The sequence below is a fragment of the Dryobates pubescens genome, chromosome 16, assembly GCF_014839835.1.
Source record: "Dryobates pubescens isolate bDryPub1 chromosome 16, bDryPub1.pri, whole genome shotgun sequence".
Classification (NCBI taxonomy): Eukaryota; Metazoa; Chordata; class Aves; order Piciformes; family Picidae; genus Dryobates; species Dryobates pubescens.
In genome coordinates, this window is record NC_071627.1 from 19,980,109 (window position 1) to 20,001,295 (window position 21,187).

General features: G+C 45.5%; 1 protein-coding gene across 1 annotated transcript in view; it reads right to left on the reverse strand.

Moving 5' to 3' along the window:
- The window catches only part of SGCD (sarcoglycan delta), a 354,310-nt gene extending 342,733 nt beyond the window's left edge, over window positions 1-11,577 (reverse strand). The window contains exon 1 of the mRNA XM_054168463.1: window positions 11,501-11,577. The gene's annotated coding sequence lies outside the window, so the exon portion shown is untranslated. The remainder of the gene's footprint in view (window positions 1-11,500) is intronic.
- Window positions 11,578-21,187: the final 9,610 nt, after the last annotated feature.

Here is a 21,187-nt window from a genome sequence, read left to right on the forward strand (position 1 = left end):
TCACTCAAGAATGTGTCATATTTTGCATCCTATTTCCATCTTCACGTAGTATTTCCACCCCTCAATACAGAAGATTATAACTGTGGTCATCTGTATGAGGGGTCATGAAATATAGTTTAAGGACAAGCAAGTAGCTCTGGAATGAAATGAAGCAGACAAACACTGGCTGGCTGGCAGCATAAAAACCCTGCTGATGACTGCAAGTTCATCTTCTATCCTGAGCTCAGTTGAACTTGTGATCCATGATGGCCTCTTGTTAACCTTCTCAAGGGGCTGTCTTTAGGAACTTATTTGAAACAAATTCATAGCTCTAAGGTGATGAGGAAAAGAAAAAAGAAAAAGTAGGAGCAAAACCATGAAAAAGCCTGAGCAACTTAGTAAGGGGGATGTGTGGAGGGGAAAAAAAGGAATTCTCTTTTTTTGCCACCAGATTAAGGCATCTACAATTTGATAAATGCTCTATGGAGTGGCCACCCATTTGGAGAAAACCCAGGCTTGAATTTCAGGTGCAAGACAAGATGAGCAATTTGCAATAGGCTGCTTAAGTTGCACCAACAGGTACCCAGCATAGCAAGGAGTGACCAGAGACATCTCTCTCAGTTTTGGAGGCACACCACAAGGGCAGCAACACAGGCAGATTGCATTTGGAAGCTCTAGAGCAACGTCAAAGAACAAGTTGAGTTACTGTCACACACAGGGCTCTCTGCCTTCTTGGGACCAGCAAAGTGGAAATTTTATTTCTTTCAGCTGCCACTACCCCAGGGTGGATCACAGGACTGAGATTGCAGCTGGTCCATGAAAGAGAAAAGCTGTTCCTCTTCTAACAGCAGGTGTGCAATTGAGGCACAGCAAATCCCCAAAACGAGGGAATGAAGAGCAACAAAATTAAGTGGAATTATCATATAATTTTGTGGGGAAGTTTTCCACGGACTGACTGTTCCAATTTTATCACAAGATTTTGAGGCTATTACATGAATCTCTTTAAAAATCTGCTTACTGCCAAAACAGGTGGCCCATGTCTCATCATTAAGAGGACAGCATGTACTTCTACCCCCAAAAAATAACTATATATATGCCCCTTCTTAATGCAAGGTCACCACCGTGAACCAGAGAGAAAACTCTTGATCAGACAAAACTGGGAGATTGTGCTGATTTACACCTAATACTCCCATAACCTCTGGGCAAGGCTTTCCTCGCCCTTTGGTGAATAGGATGACAATTTAGTGAGTAAATGCTTTCTGCCGCTAGAGCGGAGAGGTTTGATAGCTCTATTAGCCTTGGCACAAAAGGTCACAAGGAGCATGTACCCACAACAACCTGGTGCTTCAGGAGAGACCAACAGTGCAAAACAAAAGGAAAGATCCAAGAATGTCAGCCTGCCCCTTCTGAGGCAGGCACTTACGAGGACTACAGTTTTCTCCCACTTTTCCTTACAAGACTTCATATATATATTTCAGACTCTCCTGCTGAGAACACAGAGAAGCTTCTAACGTTAAATTTTCCGTAAAACAGAGTTACAGTACAAGGCTACTGACAAATCCTGACATCAGACGCCTGCAGTACTGGTATTCTGCTAGGGCTGTGCAGAGAATGAGCAAAGATGAAGGGAGTAAAAGAAAGTCTCTTCCCAACTTTTAAGATTATTTCTGGAACCTTCAAAATGTGAAACACTCATTAAAGTTCCTTTCCTGGGCATACAGAGAGCCCTATGCCTTGGTACTGTCACAGACAAGAACGGCTTACAACTGTAATACATTTGGTTTCAGTCAACATTAGTTCTAGTGTTTAATTTATTCCTCACAATAAATACATTAAAGCTCATTACAATTGATAAAGTCTGTCTTGTAAACCCCGGGACACTGCTTTGACAATTTCCATGGTGAAATTTGGCAGTGCCACGCAGTGCAGCACGATAAGACCACGGTGACGTACCGGTGATGCAGATGCATCATTTTCATGCTTTCTGGTTCTGACCTCACAAACTCTGAACAAAGCTGCAATGCTGAAATTCAGAGTGAGGACAAAAAGAAAAAAGAGGGGGAAGAAATAAAATCACACTACACACACAATATTATGTGAAACACTTCTGTCATTGGCTTCCCGCAGTTGAATACTTCATTAAAAAGCCAAATGTTCAAAGACACAGACCACTGAGTTTTAACTTCAGTACAAGGAAAAATGATAGAGAATATAATAAAGAACAGAATGAGTGAATTATATACTCAGGAAGAGTCACACATTTTGCCGACCGCAGTCACGCGGAACAAATCTGTTAAGACTTCCCCGAAGGAGTTAACAAGCAGGGGAATGATGTGACATGGTCAGGGGTATGCACTTAGATCACAGAGTCATAGAATCAATAAAGTTGGAAAAGACCTCAGAGATCATCAAGTCCAACCTATTACCTAATGCCTAACACCTCATGACTAACTAAACCATAGCTTCAAGTGCCACATCCAATCCCCTCTTGAACACCTCCAGGGACGGTGACTCCACCACCTCCCTGGGCAGCACGTTCCAATGGCGAATTACTCTTTCTGGGCCTCAAGAATTACACAGAATCACAGAATTGTCAGGGTTGGAGGACACCCCAAGGATCATCTAGAATTAGTGAGTACAAGGTTTGGGTTTTTTTCGTCTAAACCAATAAACATAGTGCCCACCTTCAATTATTTGCCAAGCATGTAATAGCATCTATATAACACCAGCCTGCACTGGTTAGGCCACACCTCGAGTCCTGTGTCCAGTTCTGGGCACCTCAGTTTAGGAAAGATGTTGAGTTGCTAGAACATGTCCAGAGAAGGGCAACAAAGCTGGGGAGGGGTTTGGAGCACAAGCCCTATGAGGAGAGACTGAAGGAGCTGGGGCTGCTTAGCCTGCAGAAGAGGAGGCTCAGGGGAGACCTTATTGCTCCCTACAACTACCTGAAGTGTACCTACTACAACTACCTGAAGGGTACAACTACCTGCAGCCAGGTGGGGGTTGGTCTCTTGTCCCAGGCAACCAGAACAAGAGGACACAGCCTCAAGCTGCACCAGGGGAGGATTAAGCTGGATGTTAGGAAGAAGTTTTTTCACAGAAAGAGAGATTGATCATTGGAATGAGCTGCCCAGGGAGGTGGTCAAGTCACCATCACTGGAGGTGTTTAAGAAGAGACTGGATAAGGCACTTGGTGCCATGGTTCAGTTGACTAGATAGGTTGGACTTGATGATCTTGAAGGTCTTTTCCAACCTGGTTAATTCTATTGTAAGGGTCCATGCCTTAGCTGCCATTGAGATACCAACTTGGGTAGAAGAATTTCAAAATACCTGTTGCTCAGCAGCCAAAGAGCTCCTTGGGGGATGAAAGAGAACAAGAAAAAAAAAAAAGACTACCTAGCAGATTTGTTTTTCAGGCAATCCAATCGATGCATCAGATCTTTTATTCACACCTTCAAAAACCATCATCTGCCAGTAAGTAATTACCGCATGTCTGATGCCATTCCCAGCATTTTCATTAACAGGAGTGGCACTAAAGCCATTGGAATGGGCTGCCTGGGGAGGTGGTGGAGTCACCATCATTGGAGGTGTTTAAGAGGAGACTTGATGGGGTGCTTGGTTGCATGGTTTAGTTGATTAGGTGGTGTTGGATGATAGGTTGGATGTGATGATCTTGAACGTCTCTTCCAACCTGGTTTATTCTATTCTATTATAATAGGGATTGGCCTCACCCCTATTAGCCAACTCAAATCTGTAACTTGCTCTCAAATATCTCATTGAGATATTTCTCCTGTTAAATATCAGTGTTTGGCAAAGCATAAAATAATCATCCCATCAAAGCACTGCAACTTCACCATAATCCCTCCCTCCCCCCCAAGTTAATCATGTTTCACTACATGCGAGGGAAGCCTTTTGTAGCACACTGCTATGCAGGCACAGGTAAAACGGATTTTCCAGTGCCTGCAGTGAAACAGTAACACAGCTAATGACATTCTACAAAATGCTAGGGCAAGCTTTGTGAACAAAACTGCAAAATAATTCAGTTATTCAGGACCAACGTGTAAGCAGAAAACTGAGCTGAAGCCTGTAAGGGCTGTGATTCTTCTTTGGTTTGACCGAAACAAAATTAAAAGTAGTCAAGTTAAATAAGGTAGATGCTGGTTTCACTCTCAAAGAAGTCACGTATAATGAAAGATGCAATTTCAACATTGGAATATCTGTAAACTTGCTAACACAGAGCTGCTAAAATTCAGGGTAAACGTTTTACCTGAACGTGACAGTGCGAACAGTGAATTTTACCCTCCTTCAGACAGGTAGCATAAGGTAGAAAAGCCACCTACAACACATTTTATCCCTAAAGTAAGTTGCAAGAAGAGCAAGGCTGCCCATGCTGACACTCAAAAAAAAAAACCCCTAGTTCATGCATTCTGCAAAAGCCATTTTGTAATTTATATATATATAAAAGATGTCATTTAAGTCATGGAAAGACTCTCATACCCCACACCATGGCTATACATTCTGAACCATGCTCAGTATAGCTCAAGCTTTACTCCCCAACTCCACTCTTCAGAGCTCACACTTGCAATACTGTTAAAGTCAGACTAGAAGCTGGGGGTTGCCGCAACGCACAGCTTTGAAAGACTTCAAAAAGTTAGTGGAGCAAGACAAACTGCACAAGATTCTTCCACAATAAGTCAGGCTAGCAGCAGTCCAATAGCTCCAAAGAGCTCTCATTCAATTAGCTATTCACTATGTATAAAAGAGGCTGTAGGAAAGGCCCAGTGCTGCATGTTCATTTGTGCTTTGGTGTGATCCATACAGCAGCAATTCAGTCCTGAGCAAGCCAGAGCTCATTATCCTGCAGAGATGAACTCTCCTCTGGTGAGAGGTGTTTCTCCTGCTGTTAATAGCACTGGCTCAACATGGTTGCCCCCACTGCCTGCTCCTGGCAGAGCTGGTGCGACCATACAGGCAGCTTGCGTGCTGGGAAGGATCTGTCAGAGACAGGGTGAAAGCAGGCTGGAGACTGCTTTCTAACAGGAGCTGAAATACTTCCTAACAAGTTTTGCAGAGGGGGCAAGAAACTGGAAGTAAACTCAAGACTGGCTTTGGTTTTTATTTGTTTTCACAAGCCAGCACAGAAGATTCTTCCCTGGGAGGCTGACTATCCTCCCTGGCTCACAGATACCTCCAAGAGGAGATACCTCCTCTTTGCTTGCTGAGCAGTACATTCCACATTTACCAATTGGGCACATTTCCCTGTCTAAAAGAGGGTTAAGGCCCTTAGCATCATCCTCCACTTACTCTCATCTCATGCTTTAAAAGAACACTTCCATTTATTTAGAAAATGCCTGGTGCAGAGTTGGGTCGTGCCCTTTGATCAAGCAGGGGAGAGTGCTTGGAGCTTCACTCCACTTAAACTCCTCATGCTACCAGAGTAAGCAGCTTGATCTGCTCCACTTACTAAAAGCCTCAGTAAATGGCACCTCATTGATTTAAGTGGTGTCAGAGCACAAACACTCCCTGCTCTGAGGAATACAAGCTCTGAAGCTGACCATGGCACCTGCTGTGTTGGTGGCAGATGGGGAACAAACCAGGTCTCCAAAACACTGCCTTATGCAATCCACTTGGAGGAACCCATCACTGGGCTTTTTTCCCCTTCATGCTTCTTATCTTGCCTTTATCTGGCAGTGTTTTAACAGTTGTTTTCTTATCACATTTAACTGACATCTCTGACCAAAAAAAAGAGGCATGTCTAAATCTCCTGGATTTCCACACAGTATGCTATGGGGAAGGAAATGTTGACTGAAAATACTGCCCCAGCAGCATAAATTTTACTCTTTAACCAAATACTTTTCCCACCCTCAAAAAATATGAAATAAGTAAAGACAAAAACTTCAGGGACAAACTTTTCATCAAACTTCCACCCTAAAAAGGCCACCCCAAAAAAGCCAGCCCTCTAGCCAGTGGCAGAAGTGGCACAGCATCAAGGAAGTCAATGGAGCTACGCTGATTTGTGACCGTCTGGCCTGGAGAAAAGTCATGTGGAGAACTTGGTGCTTGAATTTCAGCTAACTTAAGGGTTATGTTTTGGTTTCGTTCTTTTTTGTTTTGCTTGTCTCTGAACGTTTGGTAAATCTTCAGGAACTAAAGGTCAACTCTTGTATTTCTCCCTAAATATTTAGGAAAGGGCCTAAATATTTAGGAAGCACTTGGAATACACAAGATGGTTCAAGCATGCTGCTTCTCGGATTTGGACACATCTTTTTTATCACAGCCATCTACTCTGCCATCTGAATTAGTCTATTAACCTAGAGATTGAGGCAGCTACTTTTGATCAAGAGGTGAAAAATCATAGCTTAACTCTGAGCTTTAAAACAAGATGGGATGAGAGAAAAGGGAAAAAAGAGAAAAAGGAAAAAAAAACCACAACAGCAACACCACACAATATTGAAGCAGGGAGGGAGGCTTTGGGAGTCCTTCCCTGCTGTCAGTCAGAGCGATGTGGCTTTGGCTGCTGGCATTTTTGGGTGCTTGTGCGATACGGTCTGCTCTCCCTCTGCTGAGCAATCCAAGCACTACAGAGAATAACGGCGCTGCCTTGCAGCAAGAGGTTCTTCAGACGTGTCAGTATTGCAAGGGAACAGTCTTTATTTCTCAGGCCAACAGTAGAAAAAAAGGAAATAAACACCACAGAGCTTTACTTAGCCCTATGCTCCCACCTCACCCACAGAAATGTGCACCAACCCAGGCCATAGCTGCTAACCACCATAGTTTGGTGGGTTGAGCAGGTCTTCAGAGCAGTAACTGAGCTGATACAAGCCCCCATAATGCAGGTATCCACCCGCTCATGTGTCAAAACCAGTACATCAGATGATGACCAACCCCCTGAGAAGGCAGGGATGGTTTTAAGTGAGTGGTTAGCCCTGGTTGACACATGTCCAAAGAAACAGACCTGTGTTAGCACTGACACCTTCCATACAAGGAACAGAGGAAAACACTATACCAGCAGTTCAGCCACTGGGGTGATCCTAGCAGATCTTGGCTCATCCCAGCAGTGGACAACATCTCCCTGGATGTGGACCCAGCACTGTTCTTATGTATTCACAGTAGTTCACCAACACCCACCCTGACAAGCCCCACAGCTCCTTTGAGACAAATAAGGGCAACAGGGATAGCACCACAACCCAATACTACCAGCTTACCACTTTCTGATGCAGTAGATTGAGACAGCTTTCTGTGTAGCACCAGATTCTTAAAATCATCATAAAATTCAAAAGTAAAAACTAATAAAGATCCCAGTGTACCTATCAGATGCTCAGGCTAAACTGAGTGTGATGCTGAGATTCAACAAAGTTTTCACCTCTGTGAGGAACCAGTATCCTTCCCTGCTAAGCAGAGAGAGTGGGTAAATACCCCAGTGCTCCACCTCTAGTGAAAAGCAAGATCCTCCATTTAAGAAACAAAACCCCAATATTTTAAAGACCAAACAGATCCATTTTCACTTGGTCTGCTCAAATTCAACAGAATAGCAGAAATCAAGGGGGCAGAGGGGAAGGGAGAAAAGAAAAAAGACAAGGCTTGACACCAGACTGGCAGGATTTCAGGGATGACCCAGTGCCTGGTAATGTGAATGGGATCCTTTTGAACTACCTCAAAATGAGTCAGATAACAGCTCACCCAGACCTGGCCTGTATTGGGCACAGCTGATTGAGGCAGAAGGAAAGAAAGAGAAGAATTCACAAGGAAAGTGCACAGACACCCAAGTCACACCTATACCAGCCCTTGATCAGTGGGCTGAGAAAAAACATCCTTTTTTTTCTTCAAATATTTAGCCCCAAACTGAAAACAAACCAACCAACCAACACCAAATTTCCCACAGGATCCATCTCAAACTCAGGGACCATAAAAAATAGCTGAGACCTAAGATTTTTTCAGAGTTATTTAAAAAGAACTTGTGGAGTGGTTTGGTTTAGTAACCTACTGTCCCCCCCACAAGTTAACTGTTTTCAAATTACTCCAGGCATATTCAGCAAAAATCTCTTACTAAAATCAATGAGAGACAAGCTGTTGGCTGCATGTTGTGCTGGACAGTGGCAGCTGAAATGGAGAAGGCTCCACGTCCAAAATGCATACATTTTTGATACCTCATAAATCAAAGTTTGTTGTTCAGCTACTCCTAAAGTACTATCTTGCCAAACCTCCAGAAAAGCATCAAGGTAGCTGTTAATTGGGGTTTTTTTACTATCACTCAGGAAGCATTTCCTGGGTGAGGAACCATGAGCTGGTGCAAAACCTGCCTCTGTTACTCTTCTGGGGGTCAGTGGTATCAAGAAATATCTGCTGGTGGCCAGAGACAAATGTGGACTCTGAGGGTGATGGTCTGTGTGAGCTTCTAGATTGAAATGCTTTCCACTTCAAGCACACTTGAGGGACTCAATGTAAACTGATAACAGAGCCTAAGATTCTCACAAATGAAATTAAAAGCAGGAGTAGACAGCAGAGAAAGTTAATTTTTCACCTAGAGAACTGCAGTGTTAGAAGATTACCCTGGAGGTTTTAATCAATGCAAGTGAATCTTTTCTATTTTTCCTCCAGTATTCCCCAAATAAGTCAATACGATTGCCAGCACTTGCTCAGCACAGAGTGACCACTTCCCAGCAAGATCAAGTTACAGTCTTTATCAAAAGAACTAAAGAAATGCATTATGATTCTATGATTATGATTTCAAAGAAAAATAGCAAGCAAGGAAACAGAAGCAGCAGGGTAACATTGCAAGGCATGGTAGGCTTCCAGTGAAACTTTTCTTTGGTTTTTTTTTTAACTTCTTTTCTTTTTGAGGATGATTAGAAGCAAAGAAAGACTAACTAACCACAGGTTGCTGCTGAACAAAAATACCCACAGCTACCCTGCAACTCAGGAACAGCAAAACACGTGAAAAACGCACACCGCTGTCAGACGCTACCTAAAGGCATTTCCAGATCCAGAATCTCCTCTCCCATGAGGGTAACACACCTACTTTTCCATCTGCTTCACCACAGATGATACAAAGCTCTCGATGCGTTCAAGCAACTTCTAGTGCACCCAGCTAATAACCCAGCACCCGCAGGATCTGTGCATATGTATTATGGCCACACTCATCACCTTAAAGGGCAGCAGACCACTTTATGTAACACACTTCTATAAAATCATAAGCCCCCAAATAAATGATGGCCCTGCATGCCTAAAGGTGCAGATACAGACTCACTCTCTCTCTCCCAGCCAAACAAAATGTAGGCAAGGAGCTTTCTCACGTGTGAATCAAATTACAATCCCACCTTCAGCTGCAGCCTGGATAATTTGTTTCTGTAAGCATCTTAAAAAAAAAAAAAAAGAAAGTATCTTTCTAATTCCCTCTTTGTAATGCTCAGTTTGAACTAACAAAACAAAGAGCTGTCACTTTCTAAGTGTTAAAAGCTTTAAGCAAGACTAGCTACTCTAAGCTACCTGCAAAAGCAAAGAGGTGCTAAACATCAGGGTCATTTAATCTACGATTCTTCAAACAAAGTGTTCGAAGTTTCCAGAAGGCACAATAAGGATTGAGTCAACATCCCCAGCGCACTCCAGCACAAGGATTTCAAGGGGCAAAGCCAAAGGTAATTTTTCAGTGGCAAACAGAATACAGCCATCACCTATGGTAATGGAAAGTTTTAGAAGCAAAGCTCATGCGCGGCTACTGAGAGGGAATGCTCTCAAAAGAGCTTTTACTTAGAAGGAATCCTGTCTGGCTCGTTTCAGAATGATGACTCTTATTTTTCCATTTATCAGTATCATTTTTTTTCCCCTCAAACTGGCATTCAAAACTACAGCTCTTCCTTAAGAAAAAAAAAATAATAATAATAAAAATACTTTGAAACACAACAGTGAGTTGGTCAACAGACACACATCAGCAGGAGAAGTCAATGGAATCCTGTTAATTTACGCCAGAGGAAACATAACCAAGACTTCACTCCACTGAGATGAAGCTGGGACAATTATGGTCATTTATAGCAGATGTTGCTCCTCATAGCACAGGGCACGACTGCTCATGCCCATGTCTATGTGTCACAGAGCAAATCACATCTGTTAGCAGGAGGAGGACTCGGCTCCACACACTTCTGTAGTAACGTCACTGCCTGACCTATTCTGCCCAGCACACAGCTGAGAGTTGCTCATTCTTCTTTTCAATGAGGCACTATGCAAGTGTTGATTTAATGGTTCATTTATCAACCCCGCTGAATATTAAGCAATTCATTTTGACTTAATTTGGACAATTCAATTTCACCCATCCTTTCTCCCCTTGAAGAATGTGAATTGCTGTCTAGGGAAAGCCCGTTTTAAAAGTTGATTTAACAAGGAGTACTTGGATCTATGGGCTTTATACCCTGACTTTCTTGTTTGTCTTTTACAGGTTATGCTTGAAATTGGTAAATGCCAAAGCAAAGCAAGAACATTCTTAATGCTGCAGACCAAAACATATCTTCTGCAGGATTTGCCGCTCCTTAAGAAGACCCCCAGAAAACTAAAATGCCTTGTAAATACAACCAACAAGGCTGTAGAATTCTGCACCACTTGGAGAAAGACACTTCTCATTGGAAACCCCTTACTTTTCTTAGAAAGTTTTTGTTCCTGAATGCATTCTCCCAACAGGGGAAAAATAATAACCAATGCATGCAAGCCTTAAGCCTCAGCCTCCCGCGGAAGCAGTGTTTCGTTCACGTAAGTTTGCCCCACCAAGAGCTCCCACAGCGAAGCGCAAGCCCCTCTACGGAGCCGGGGCTCAAGGCCGGAGCGGTCCAGCGCGACTCCCCAAATCCGACCCCCGACAGCGGCTCTGCGGGAGCGACCCGGGGGTCGGGGCACACCCTCCGGAGCAGCCGTTGCACCTGTTGGTGACCCACCCTCGCCCCAGCTGCAGCCCTCGGTACCACACAGCCGCATCTGTCACCCAGTTGGGCGATCCCACAGGTTTTTGGTTTTTGTTTCCCCTCCCCGATTCTACCAGCTTTCTGCCCGTTTTCACCTGCTGCTCCCGGGGTGCCGAGCTAGTTCCCCTCACCGCAGCTCCCGCACACGTTTAACATTCAGCCCAGCAGCTCTGTCCAGCCGGCAGCCCCACGAAGCCCAAGCCTCGGCGGGGCACTTCGGAAAGTCCTTTCCCACAGCCACGGCAGCTTCGCCACCACCCCAGACACGGCACACACGCACCCCCCTCCCAACAGCTCAGCCGAGCCTCTAGAGTACCAGGCAGTATCCTTCGCTGCCAAGAGCCACTTTTCCCTCCGGGAACGCACACACGGAGCCACCGCGCTGCGAGGGAAGGAAGCGCGGGGACACGGCAAGATGTACCCGGGCCGGCCGAAGGTACCCGAAGGGATGCTGCTCCCCACTAACGGCATCTCTATCCAGACCCCGAAACTCCACCAAGTCGGAGCGCGGGGCTGGGCAGGGGCAGCGCCGCCCGGGCATCCCCGCGGGTGGGTCGGTCCGTCGCGGCACTCACCTGTGCGGCGGGGCGGGCTCGGGGCACGGGCAGGCTCGGCCCCTCAGGAGATCATGCCGCCGGGGCCGCCGCGGCCGGGGGCGGGGGCGGGAGCGCGAGCGCGGGGCCGGCGGCGGAGCGGCTCCTCCGGCAGCGGGGGCGCGGCGCTGCCTCACGCCGCGGCGCAGAGCCGCGCCGCCTCCGACACGCGGCCGCGGCGCCCCGGCCCCGGAGGGGGGGCGGTGGGAGGGGGGCGGGCCCGGACCCGGCTGTGCCCGCCCCGCTCCGCCCGCGCCTCTTGTCGGCACCGGTTCCCCGGCACCGGCTGCATGCGGCAGGAAGGCTCCGCTCTCCTCACGTCTTTTCCCTTGTCCATTTCTCCTCTTTTATTTCTCTTTGCCTTTCACTCTGCTTTTCTCCTTTCCCCTCCTTGCCTATCCCCCCCAATCCTCACACACTTTTCTCCCTTTTCCTCATCTCTCCTCTTTTTTGCCTTCTCTCCATTCCCTCCCTTTTTCCCCATCTCCATTTTCCCTGCCCCTCTTTCCCCCTCCCTTTCCCCACCACCTCCCGTATTTTTCCCCCACCTTTATTCTCTCTTCCTCCCTTTTTCCTCCTCCTCCTCCTTGTCTCCGTTGTCTCCCTGCCAAAGCCTTTCAGCAAAGGAGACCGTGGCCAGCAGCCAAGCAGCCTCTCTCTCCAAGGAGATGGCCAGGAGCTGAGGAAGCGGATGGCCCCGGGGGGAACAGGCTGCAGCAGCCACAACGTGCAGCACACATACTTCACACAGCCCCCCCTTCAACTGAACGGACCTGACCTGTGCATAGCTGGCACAAGAGATTGCTTCCAGGGCCATCCTTCCCTGCCACCCCTTGGGAGGGTTAAGGTAAGCCAGTGCAGTTTTTCCAAAGGATCCCACAAAAATCAAGGAAGCAAGGCTTATTGTTCATTTAACCCCAATCAGATCACCAGCTCATCCGGTTTCTGGCTGCAATGAAATAGCCTCAATACCCCAGCCCTTAGGTCTAGCTGGTCCCTGAGTTCCCAGTCTTGCAAAAGCATCAGCTGCCCCCAGAGAGTGAGATGCAGATTTCGGGAGCAACATGTCTCATCTTCCCTTTGCATTTCATGTGTTGGAGATCAGTGGAAACACTTTTCTTCTACCTTAGAAAGTTGGTTGTTTTGCCAATAAAGTGCCTGGGTTTTGTTCGTTAGAGATCTATAAAGCCAGTGCCCAACTATATGACATTAAGCAGAGAGTACAGTTAAAAACCAAAACCTAAGCTGCAGATATTATGCTATTTCAGATCTCCTTCCTTCCTTCCTTTCTAGGTTAAAGACTTTGATTCTTTTCTGAGGAAGAAGAGTGATTACTGATGAACTTTGGAACAACTCAAGGGGAAGTATGGATACACAAATCAGAGGGATTGCTTCTGTCAATTTAATTGAGTTACTGATAATAAACTATAAAGCTTATCATTGACAGAATAGAATAGGTTTATCAAGAGTTGGTTTGGGTCTTTGTGACTCACTGAGCTACTTCTGTGCCACTGAACCTCACCATCACTAAAACAGCATCAGATAAAATTTAATGAAGTAGAAAAAAGTTGATCTTTTCTGTCTGAGGGTCACACAGCTTGAAGGTATAGTGAAGCTGTTTTCTGGCCCATCTAAAAAGCTTGCAGACAAGAACACATGCTTTGAACAGCACCTGGAAAGGGCACAGAGGTCCTGCCTTATACTGGTGCCTCTATAGATGTACTCCTTCTACATCTGGTAGGTTATATGGAACCTGTTTTCATCTCATCTCCAGCTACAAACGCTGTGGAAGTACTGAAGAAATTTGACAGACCAAAAGAAAATTAAAGCACATCAGCAAAACTGGCAAGTATCAAGCACCACACATTTCATCAAGCTGGGCCAGCAGCATATTTGACCTATGGCTCTTCATTTTCTCTATTGTTATTCTTTTAATTTTTAGTACTTTCCTGCTGCAGATTCATGACAGTTGTTGTCCTTTGTTTGCACTTAGTTGAACTCTGCACTGTATCCAGTTGGCCAGCAATGGCAGGGAATGCTAATTCCATTTAGTTACTGGGGAAAAAAAGCAATAAAAGCAAATATGTTTCCCTAAGGCCCCAGCCCAGAGTGATGAAAAATCCAGACCAAAACCATATTTTGTTAAAATCAGTCTCAAATGTCACCTTTTATCCCACAGAAAAATAAAAATGGGAATAAAAGTGTAAACTGAAATATAAATAAGAAACCCTTCTCAGCTCTAATAATTGCACCTCAAATACATCTCCAAGTTGGGGCAAGAGCAACAGTCTCCATTCCATCACTGGTCAAGCCCTAATCACATTTCAGATGTGCCTTGAACACACAAATGCTGTAGGACTGCAGTTGAGAGTATTTAAAGGTACGGGGTCAGTGACAGCAGCAGCTGTTGCTCCTGACCTCAAGGGAATCACAGTTCTGGTTAACACAAACACTTGTTTTGCTCTGGGAGTTACTGGGACATGAGCTGTTTGAGCTGCTGCAGTGGGTTCCAGTGCTGCACTGACCACAGGCAGGAGCATGTTGCAGGGTCAGAGGAAAAGGCAGCGCAGACAAAGGGAAAGTAACTTCTGTTAGTGCTGACTCTACTTATTTCCCCTGCCTTTAGAAACTAACAGCTGCTGCTCAGGCTTGCCAGTGCCCAGCACTCAAAAACTGTGTGTGAAAGACTCAGAAGTAAGATGGTTGCCTGTAAGATACTCTGATGTTGGGAAGAAAACAAAAAGAAAGGGGAAGAAAAAAACATAGAGCCTCTTTTTATTTGGTTTGCAATTACTAGGTCTGTAGGAATCTCTTTTTTAACTTATTTTTTAAGGAGCACCGATCCACTTTTTTTCCTTGCCCTGATTTTTTAATGACTACTGGGATTCTAACATAATCAACTAATTCCAGGAGCTGAGGCTTCAAGATTAAAAAAAAAAAAAAATTAAAGTATACCATGTCACAAAGCTCATGATGCAATCTCATTGCATTGGCTTTGGCAGCAGTTCACTTGGCTCTGGAAATAATAAAGTGGGAGACTGAAATGACAAACAAACTGGAGATCCAAACCAAAGTACCACCAGGGAATGCAAAGCAGATGGCCAGCTAAAGAAGACTGGCCCAAAGAATCACTGTAGTCTTTGCAGGGAGATTACTGACGGCATCCACCATGGTGCTCTCCTTCCTATGAACTTGCCTGGCATGGTTTACATCTCAATGTCCATGTCATTAATTATTATTAAGGGGATTAAACAAGCCAGAGTCCTCTCAGTTGCAAATCATTTGTATACCCTCTCATAGCAAGTGGGGACATTCAAGAACATTGGAGAACCCAGGGGAGGGTCAGGGATTACTCTACATTTCCATGCCACCTTGGGCCTACAGTGCTTTAACTGGTGATTTCATAGATTCATTGAATGGTTTCAGTTGGAAGGGACCTTATGGATCATCTAGTTCCAGCCCCACGAAGGGACAAGACAGGGACAACCTCCACCAGACCAAATTGCTGAAGGCCTCATCCAACTTGGCCTTCAACACCTCCAGGAAGAGAGCATCCATGACCTCCCTGGGCAACCTCTTCTACTCACCACTTTTAATGTGAAGAAAGGTGTATATTTCCCTAGCAGAAAGAGAACATTGGTGTGTGCTCTCAGGACAAATGCTCTTGGCATGCTTCTGCTAAAATGTCTGCTTTGTTCCAATATGCCATAATAATACTGTCTCGTGAGAATTTATTTTAAGATTGCAAAATTAAGTTTGTGCTAAACAGGAGTTTGCACAATGGAAATTAGATTTTGGGACTCCCCATAAATTTGCAAGTGTGTGCATATGAAATCACACGCAGAAATTCATGCTCAGAGAAAGAACCCTAAATTACATTGTCTTCTGTCACATCCACTTTGCTCAGCAGGGGAAAACACATGAATACCAACAGTGACCATTTGAACTAAGCAGTGTGGTAAAATGCCCAGCAGAGCTCCATCGGGACTGATCCTTTCTGCTTACCCTAATCAATACATTGGTTTACTGGAGAAGAAAACAATTATGGTGGAGTTGATTTCAGGCTGCCAGCCCCAGCAGATTCTCTGTACTGCCAATTGTTTTCTGTCCATGCCTAGCTCTTAGCAATGCTGAGCTGTCTTCTTGTGCTCCTAAACGTGTAGCCCTTTTCTTCAGCTGTTGCTCTTTTTACCAGTCTAGAAATGCAGTGTTTAACGCTGACTGAACCCTACACGCATTCCTCTATGGCTGTCCACAGGGACCGGGGTTTTGAAGTTTGGACTTAACAGGAAAAGTTTTTCCACAAGCACACAGAGCTAAATCCTACCCACCACATTTGTGCATGTTGCTCCATTACCTGCTGGTCTGAAATAAGCAGAATTTAATCATTTGGGGGGTGACAGTGAATTCCAGCCCCTCAGGAAGGGATCAGCACTCCTGTCCCCCTCTCCCAGCCCGTCTGCTCGCAGCCTGGTGCATCACTGGAGCACAGCCAGGCAGCCATAGGAATGCACTGAGTGAATAAGGTCTTCCTTCCCTATCAGCCAATAAAGATAATTACACAGGCCAGCTTATATTAATTTGGGTTCAGCCCTTTTCCCACTCAAATTAACATCGCTTTTGCCATTGACGCTGATGTTAGCAGAAGCTGGCCCAACATCAGGGAGCTAAATTTAGACTGCTTCTGCCATTTGCTGGTCATCCCCCTTTTCCTGTGCCAGTACTGAGGGAATTACTAGGAACAGCCCAGGTATCTGAGGATCTGCTAAGTCTCAACAGCTGCTGAAGGAGCTCAGGCAGTGGGAGCCCCATGAGAATCCAAGTGGCACCATCTCTGCCCTCACAGCACTGCAGCCTGGCCCCAGGCACGTTCATCCCTTGGGAGCTCATTTGCCAAAATCAGCATTAAATAAGGGCAGAGAAGGAGACAGACACACAATATCTTTATATATCAAGGCTCAGAGGCAGGGCCAGCAGCTTTCCAGGGAGGTGCCCATGTATGCTCATGTGGATGTGTGACACACATCACTGTCCTCAGAGCTGTGTGAGGCTGTCAGATTTTCATTCCATTTCCTCAACGCAGAAATCACTTGTTACCAATATTGGTGATGCCACTCTAGAAATCAGAGGAAATCCATCACGACCTGTGAGGTTATTCTGGCGTAACAAGCAGCCCTTGTATCTCATTTTTCAGAAGTGAGATTCAGCCCTTCTCTGTTTCTGCGCTGCACAAAGCCGTGAAGGTGGTGGCTCCATGAGAAGCTTGTGGGGCTTTTCTGCTGGCAGTAACTCATAATCTCCCTGCACACATTCAGGTGTGGATGCACACACACACAAACACACACACACTCACACATAACTTGTCTTTCACAGTTTTCCTTGGAAATATTATTTGTTCTTTTAGGCACTAATCTGCCTGTCAGTGGGTCTGGCTATAAAGATACACAGGTATTTACCAGCAAGGCTAAACAGTCTCCCCAGCCACACTTCCACGGTGCACACATTGCCACCCCTATTTGCAGGCATCTTAGAAGTACGAACAGTTCTTCTCTTTGCACGTTCTGCTGCTCCAATAACTTTGTGGAAAACTTTGCTTACTGGACCTGTCTCACGGTGGGTGTGACTGCCAGCTATAGCTTGTCTGCTACTGGGAGCAGAGTCACATGCTGTGATTGCTCATATGCCGCTCAGATTCTCTAATAACTCGGAGATAGACACACAAAAACAGAGAGAGAGAGAGAGAGGGAGGAAAAAAAGGCAACTGTTTCTAACTGAGACACATTCCTTTGTTGTCTCTGCCTCAGCTGCAAATGCTCTCTGTTGCGCTGATTTCCTTTAACTGTTCAATCCCTACCCTGTTTCCACAAACACGGAAAGCAACTGTTTATCATTCCAAACTCCCAGCCTCGTGCCAGATAACATTTGCTGATCAACTGCCAAGGCAAGATTCATGCAGGAAAAAAAAGGGAATGGCAGATTAAACAGCTCAGCTCTGATTCTTACCTTCAGAAGCAGACTTCATTCAATGCCCACAAATACTTTTACTTCACTGGAAGTCTCTGAACTAATTTTAGCTTCCCTCAGGGATGCCATGTAGGGAGAGCAGCCCCCTCCCTATCATTACTAATCTGCCTAACATAACAGCAGGACACCTGCTGCTAGTGAGTCATGCTTTGTGTGAAGCTAACGGTATATATATAGGCAAAATGTAAAGACAATACTTAGTTTCCTTCATACCCCATGTGTTGTTTGTGTCTTCCTGTTACTCTGAGTAAATTAATCAGTGCAAAGCAGATAGAATAGAATAGAATAGAATAGAATAGAATAGAATAGAATAGAATAGAATAGAATAGAATAGAATAGAATAGAATCAACCAGGTTGGAAGAGACCTTCAAGATCCTTGAGTCCAACCTATCATCCAACACTGTCTAATCAATGAAACCATGGCACTAAGTGCCTCATCCAGTCTGTTCTTAAACACTTCCACTGATGGTGACTCCACCACCTCCCTGGGTAGCACATTCCAATGGCAAATCACTCTTTCTGTTAAGAACTTCTTCCTAACATCCAGTCTAAGCCTCCCCTGGCACAGCCTGAGACTGTGTCCTCTTGTTCTGTTGGTGGTTGCCTGGAAGAAGAGACCAACCCCCACCTGGCTACAGCCTCCCTTCAGATAGCTGTTGACAGCAATAAGGTCACCCCTGAGCCTCCTCTTCTCCAGGCTAAGCAGCCCCAGCTCCCTCAGCCTCTCCTCACAGGGCTGTGCTCCAAACCCCTCACCATCTTTATTGCCCTTCTCTGGACACATTCCAGCAAGTCAACATCTTTCCTAAACTGAGGGGCCCAGAACTGGACACAGGACTCAAGGTGTGGCCTAACCAGTGCAGAGTACAGGGGCAAAATGACATCCCTGCTCCTACTGACCACACTATTCCTGATTCAGGCCATTGGCCTTCTTGGCCACCTAGGCATGCTTCTGGCTCATGTTCAGCCTACCATCAACCAGTACCCCCAGGTCCCTTTCAGCCTGGCTGCTCTCCAGCCACTCTGACCCCAGCCTGTAGCACTGAAGGGGGGTGTTGTGGCCAATGCACAAGTGCACAGGAGAATCAATGTTCTCTTCTGACCAGAAGCTCTAGAGATGTGTAGCATAATAATGTTTATTTGTATTTGTGGCACACATGTATGCACAAGCCTGTATTTTTACACCTGTGTACAGAATGATTGTACTCTTGCAAGCTCCTGCTCTAGTACACATAAACTTGTGTTTTCACTGAAAACATGAATGGAAATTCAATGATTATACATCTAAAGCTCCATCTTGAACCTGTCTTCCTTGCTTACACACAGTAAGAAAAAGCAAGCATGGTAAAGAGGCCTATACAGGGGAAACTCAGGTTTATAACCTGCTAGCATAGAGAAATCTACCACATGTTCCCCATATCAGCTTCCATAAAGAAGGTAGAAGTTAGCTGAGTGGTTGTGCAGTAGCTGTTAAACATCAGGGGTGTTCCCCCTTGTTTATTTCACAGCCATAACTTGCAGCGACAAACATATCTCCAGAACAACATTTTGGTCTGTGCTAGGAGCCTGATTTAGCTCTCACCCCCAAGCCATACATTTCATTGTTATGGGCTGCACTTCTAAACTTTTGAGAGCTGCAGTAAAGAGCTGCTAGGCTTGGCTTTGTGATTTCTGGGAGATCTCTCTTTTATTCCTTTCCTGTTTCTCTCTCCTTTTTCTTCCATTTTTTTTTCCAAAATATGAAATTTTTGTTATCTCTGACTTTGAAGAAAGGCATTGTCCTTATCTTCTGCCTTGGGCAACACTTCCATCCATGAGGGACGCTCACCCTTTTTAACCTTAGCTCACCTGACTGTCCTTAGATCCTAGAACAGAATAGAATGGAATGGAATAGAATAGAATAGACCAGGTTGGAAGAGACCTTCAAGATCATCATGTCCAACCTATCATCCAACACCATCTAATCAACTAAACCATGCAACCAAACACCCTATCAAATCTCCTCCTAAACACCTCCAATGATGGTGACTCCACCACCTCCCTGGGCAGCACATTCCAATGGGCAATCACTCTCTCTGTGAAGAATTTCTTCCTAGCATCCAGTCTAAACCTCCCCTGGTGCAGCTTGAGACTGTGTCCACTTGTTCTGGTGCTGGTTGCCTGGGAGAAGAGACCAGCCCCGTCCTGTCTACAACCTCCCTTCAGGTAGTTGTTGACAGCAATAAGGTCTCCCCTGAGCCTCCTCTTCTCCAGGCCGATCAAGCCCATCTCCCTCAGCCTCTCGTCACAGGGCTGTGCTCCAAACCCCTCACCAACTTTGCTGCCCTTCTCTGGACACATTCCAGCAAGTCAACATCTTTCCTAAACTGAGTGGCCCAGAGCTGGACACAGAACTCAAGGTGTGGTCTAACCAGTGCAGAGTACAGGGGCACAATGACCTCCCTGCTCCTGCTGGCCACACTGTTCCTGATACAGGCCAGGATGCCATTGGCCCTCTTGGCCACCTGGGCACACTGCTGGCTCATGTTCAGCCTACCATCAACCAGTACCCCCAGGTCCCTCTCTGCCTGGCCACTCTCCAGCCACTCTGATCATACCCTGTAGCACTGCATGGATGTCCACTAACACCAGTGGAATAGGATGGATGCTGACAGGAGATGATGATGATAGAACACCCTGCAATAACTTTAACATTCTTCAACAGAATCAGTATCAAGCACTGCAACACGTGAAACCATATCATGGTTGATATAACCACATCAACTTGTGTCTTCCCCCCATCAGAAAAACACCTCAAGTATTTGATGGGTAATGAAAACCTTGCTGTAGATTTACAAAGCCATCACATTGAACAGAATGACTAAAATATATATAAAGATGATACCTGTTTCCAGAGAACTTTGCAGATTTCCAAATCTATTTCTTTAGAGCCTTGCTTTTATTTGGCCTTTTTTTTTTTCCTTTACTCCCATCCCCTGCCTCACTTCTTCAGGGATGATAGAAACTAAGAAACTATCCCAGTCTATATGGCTCAGCTTCTAGGCAGCAGCAAATGATCGAATTGTCCTTCTTTGAGCAGCTTAGGGACACGTGCTGCATAAAACCCCTCAAAAGATGAATGAGGCTCCTAAAAAAGTACATTTGCATGTGTTCTAGGCTCTCTGAACAGAGCTCAGAAATGCATTTCAAGCCTAGTAATCTAAAATAACCCCTGGCAAATCGTCATCTTACCACTTAAACCCACCATCTGCCATGTCCTGAATGTACAGGGGAAAGGAAAGGCAAAATGTCCCAAACACCAACCCTGGGTCTTCACCAAATAATGGTGTGTGTGTATATATATATATATAAATCCATGGATCCTTTCCCTTATGTATCTACCTGATTCTCCAGGTTCTTCTGTAGCAGAAGCAGCAAGATTTCAGGCAGGTAGCCCCTGAAGCAGTTGGGATTTTGACCCACAAGCTCTGTGGTCCTCTATTCCCCTCTAGTGACCAACACATACTAAGGGTATGCAGCCTTCCAGCTGAGCAGAGCTGTTGTGTCTTTCAAGCACCAGCAGCAGACCTGGCTTTGTGCTTCAGGAGTCCTGCTGTCCTCTCCCAGGCCAAAAATCCACTCAGACTCCACACTTCACACCTTCT